The sequence below is a fragment of the Octodon degus genome, unplaced genomic scaffold, assembly GCF_000260255.1.
Source record: "Octodon degus isolate 3935 unplaced genomic scaffold, OctDeg1.0 scaffold00006, whole genome shotgun sequence".
NCBI classification, from domain to species: Eukaryota; Metazoa; Chordata; class Mammalia; order Rodentia; family Octodontidae; genus Octodon; species Octodon degus.
The window spans coordinates 25,052,215-25,057,024 of NW_004524582.1; the positions used below are offsets into that span (position 1 = coordinate 25,052,215).

The following is a 4,810-nucleotide window of genomic DNA, read 5'->3' on the forward strand; positions in this document are numbered from 1 at the left end:
CAATAAAAATATGGTCAAAAATGCAGGGAGTGTTTAAAATTAACACCTTTAATTTCAATAAAAGACAAACTGGGGTTAACCCACCTCGCACTACTCTTCCGTGGCTTCAGCCACACTCCTCCCCTCATTTTCTTTGTGAAGCAGTTCTGGAAGTCTTCTTTCAGGAGAGTCTTTAGCTGTACTGTCACAGCTGCCTCAATGCCCTGAATTTATTCGAAATGCTTTCCTAATAATGTTGCCTTTGGTGTAGGGCCGGGAACCGCAGGGTGCTAGATGTGGTAAATAAGTTGGAAGACGATGCCCTGTAATGTTTTTATAGATTGCCTTTCCATTGGATGGTACTTGGCAGCCACGCTCACTATGTTTTTGATCACACTTCTTAAAGGTATTTGCATAGAATGACTGAATACCAAGAAGAACAATGATATGGGTTTGATTACTTCTAGTAGCCCTCTCATCAATTAAAATGATTGTCTGTGTATATTATTAGATTATATTTTTAAGACAAAATACAAGCCTTTCCCTACATTATTGGATGATTCTTCTAAATAGTAGATAGATGTCATGCTTCTCAGGTTATAGAGCGGTGTAGCAACTTGCCTGGGGCCCCTCAGCCAATGCCCAGCTCAGCTTATCCTTTAATCTGCAATTTTAGACTCATTTTACAGTGCTTTGTGGCATTTTGTATTCACAACTGTGAAAGGAGGAAGATTTCTGTCATGTTGGCAACCAGAAAACTAATCTGGAGGGTATCTTACAGCTTGATTGAGTAGGATGGATCATGGCTTGGATATTTAAATAAAAAGAAACTAAGAAACTCTCAAGTAAAAGTGTAGTACGGATGAGGCTTGGTGGGTTGCAAGTGTTTAGAGAGCGCATCACTTAAAGTAAGTGGTTGGTTTGGCCCACGGCCACTGTTCTTCAGTGAGCTTTGACCCTGAACAACTTAGCTGACTGGGCAGCACGCAAGGCCATTCAGCCCAGTCCTGAGATTTACAAGAGGCTGGACTGGCCTCTCCGCTTGTGAATACTCTCACTGACACTTGGAACCGAGCTAATGTTTTGTTAGGCTGACCATTTCTCTTTCTCACAATATCCCATTGAGCATCATGGGTTCCTGAGGTGTGAAAATAACGGGGAGGATTTCGAATTCAGCTAATATCTGTTTTCTGAATTCTGAATATATATCATGACGGTAGAAGCCAAGGACGTGTTTATCAATGCACACAGCACAGTTCCAGGCTTCCTGAGTAATGAACTCCGGATGTGATATATGTATACTGGGTGCCCTGCTGTGACTAAGAGCTATCGAACGGAGAAAAAAATATAGTGACCTCCTGAAGCATGTATAAATTGCTTTTTTAGACCCTATAAAATTTTAGCTAGCACCAAACATAGAACTTCATTCATCACCACCCAAGTGAGGACTGCCAAGGGAAGCCAGCTCTTCCTGAGCAGAAACTGGCAACACTCCAGGATTGGCAGAGATCAAATGAATCATTTCCTGCTTTTAGTTTTAGATAAACAATCAGAAAAGATTGTCTAGATTATGATCCAAAAAACATTTTTCATAGCACCGAGGACCCAGAATCCTTAAGAGTTTCATGGATAGTCACCCTATTTCTGATGAGTTTATTGTACAGTAGAGAAGAGATTAAATAAATCAACAAGATCCAAGCTAGATTGGCAGTACAGATGAGATTTGGGAAAGGAGTGTGGGGAGGGTACTAAGCATGGTTTTTATTCTTCATAAGTCCATGATTTGACATCTGCTCCTTGCTAATCTGTGGGGTATTCCACCTCCTGGGGTTGCCTACTGCCCAGCAAGCTAACAACTGCCTTGGCATGAGTTTCTTATATGCAGACCAACCAACCTAGTTCCCACAAAGTCAGCTATCTCCTCTATCTTTGGCTGTTACAACTCATCACCTGCCCTAATACCCTGAGGTCAGGAAACAGAAAACTAGGGAGAGATTTTTTTTTCCCTCCAGTTCCCACTGAAATGCTGTAATCAGCCAACACCAAGGAAGTCTGCCTCCACTCCTCCTTCCTGTAGAAATCATGTGAAGGTTCTTGACTGCGCTTGCCTAGTCTCGCCGTCTCTTGAGTACCCTGTGCACCTCCCATGCCATGCAAGGGGGTGCCCCTCCTTCTTGAGATTGGTAAAGATGATGCTGTCCTCAGTCACCACTGTTTCCTGTTCTGTTGGCCCTAAAAGTGAGCCCAATACATCTCTCCAGAGGACCACTAACATTTCTTCAAATGCTGATTCTCAGTTTAGTCCTTCAGTACACAACAGGCTGCTTATTCTGCACATTTCCAACTGATGTGATTTTTTTTTTCACAAAATATTCCATAGTATTTTATATTTGAAGGACACTAGGGTTGGCATTAGGAATCCAAAGATAGGTAAGAGAAGTTTAGTGTTTTTAAATGCAAAATACCACTTTCACATCACAGTGCTAGGACCAGGGATGTAGCTCTGTGGCTTAAGAGCCTGCCTGATAAGTGCAAGATCCTGAGTTTGATTCCTGGTACTGCAAACAAAACAGAAGAGAACATAACACATCACAGTGCTATGCTGAGACCATGAATACACCTTCTAACTCTCCCACAAAGCTGCTGTGTCCCCAGAGGCACTGGAAGCTCAGCAAACAAAAAAAGTCAGCATGAAACACACAGACTAGATACAGCAAAATACTTCGCAGGCTGCCTTTCCAGAATGCACAGCAGTGGACATTCATAACTTCTCACGCAAGAGAACGAAAGGTTACCAGGATTTGCATAGTGTTCAGGTTCCTTCTAAACTTGGAAGGTTAGATCTTAAAAGCTCTTTAATTATTGGCCTTTACAATGATACTTATTGCTTAAATACCCCAGGGGACTGCTTGAAGAACTCATTTTTACAGAACAGTATTTTCTATGCCTTCCTCTTGCAACCATACTTATGGAAGTGTTACGTGCTATCCCAACACTTTCAGTGAAAGAGATCTTTTGAGTTTTTTTTTTTTTTTTTAAATTTAATCTTTTGGTGAGAAGAGGACAAATTCCACTCTGAATTCCAGTCTTCTTAATCTTCGTCCATTACCTTCATCTCCTCCAGATTTGATATTTTCTTTATGTTCTGTGGCCTCCTTGCCGGCCTTAGCCACAATTAACACTTTCTACTGCTGCCTCTCTGGGGTTTTGCTGCCCTCTCTTCAGGTACACTTTCCTAGGTTTGCAGCAGGGATAATATTTTCAAAAAATATTAAAACAAGCTATTTTCCTTCCCCATAAACTATGTTGCCTAGCAGTTCCCCCTGCTCAATGAATCAATGTCATTCATTGCTTTTGGGAGATTGTGGCTACCATCTAGAACAAAGAATTCATTGCTCAATTTGGAGTTGCACGCTGGATTTTTATTTTAAGTACATAGAGAGATAACAGTCTTGACAGCCTACTTTTCATGGAGGGAGATTTGTTTTCTTTACTTTAAATTCCCCATACTTCCCTTTACATATGAAGAAAAACAAGGCTAAGTATCTGAGCTATATTTACCCTTAGCCATAGTGTAGAGAAAATTTGAAGTTTATTTCCAACAGGATGGAAAAACCACGCTGGCATTGCAAGGCAGCCAGGAGGTGAGGACAAAGATGCTGCCTTCGCTTCTGAAGCTACGTGGGCTCTTGCGCCTTGCGCTTCCTTTCACACATGAGTGTGAAAGGAAGTGAGTGCGTGTGAGTGCGTCTCTACTAGGAAGAGAAAAACGCTGAAAAGTGGTCAAGCGTGTCATGATTTCTTTTTGAAATTCTTGGGAGTGAATAACTGAGTGCCCAAAATGCAGAAGAATAGAAAGCATTTTGCACTGAACTGGGTTTGGCTGAGGCCAAAAGGGGGCCTTTCAGTGGCACCTCCAATTTTCTTTGCAGAAGCTGGGGACATAGGAGGAATCTGCACGTTCTGAGGTAACCTGTGGGGGCAGGAAGTCAGCTGGAAGTCGAAAACTTGAACGGCTCAAGGAGCTGTGAGCCTTGATCTCTGTAGAGGAGGATTTAGGATGGAACAGAACCTGGGTCATGAAGGAACTATCCTTAAGGCTGAGGTCAGCAGGAGCTAGCAAAGAGCACGAAGCCCAAACACCCTGTTCCCCTTTCCATACTGCCATGCATCTCCTCTGATGACCAATTGTGAGAAGAGATAGAGGCATAAGGGCTCTGAGGAGAATCACTAAGAAAGGAGCAATCATCTTGAGAAATCTAGTTAGCTTATGCAATATTCATCTTGTGTTCAGTGATTGACATTAATGCTCATTTAAAAATTGTATTTTGCAAAAGCAATAAGGATCTTAAAATGTACGCGAAAGCACACACTTGTATTTATAATTGTAGTGAGAGTTTATGACCCAATAACATTCTATGGGCAGGAAAGCTGTAGCTGTCTCTTGTTGTGGGTTACAGAACTGGTTAATTCAGAGCTGAGACCAAACTCAGATCTTGAGGTTGTTAGGAGGGGTCAGGAATCTTTGTAAGATATCAGCCCTATCTGAAATTGTGAACATGGGGCTAGGGAGATAGCTTAGTGGTCTATGCACCAGTTTGGCAAGTGCAGGGACACGAGACTGATCCCTATTACTGCATACTGTGTAGGACCTGCAACATGGGGTGCGCCATGCGGACCCCAAAACTGGGCATGGTGGGTTGCATCTGTAATCCTAGCAGTGAAGAGGCTGAGACAAAAGGATCACTATGAGTCTGAGCTGCGTAGTGAGACCCGGTACCAAATAAAATTTAAAAAAAAAAAGGAAATACTGAACACGTTCAATTTGGCT

General features: G+C 42.2%; 1 pseudogene; it reads right to left on the minus strand.

Annotated features, from left to right (window-relative positions):
• Positions 1-3,883: 3,883 nt before the first annotated feature.
• LOC105743248 overlaps positions 3,884-4,810 on the minus strand; it is a 16,569-nt pseudogene continuing 15,642 nt past the window's right edge.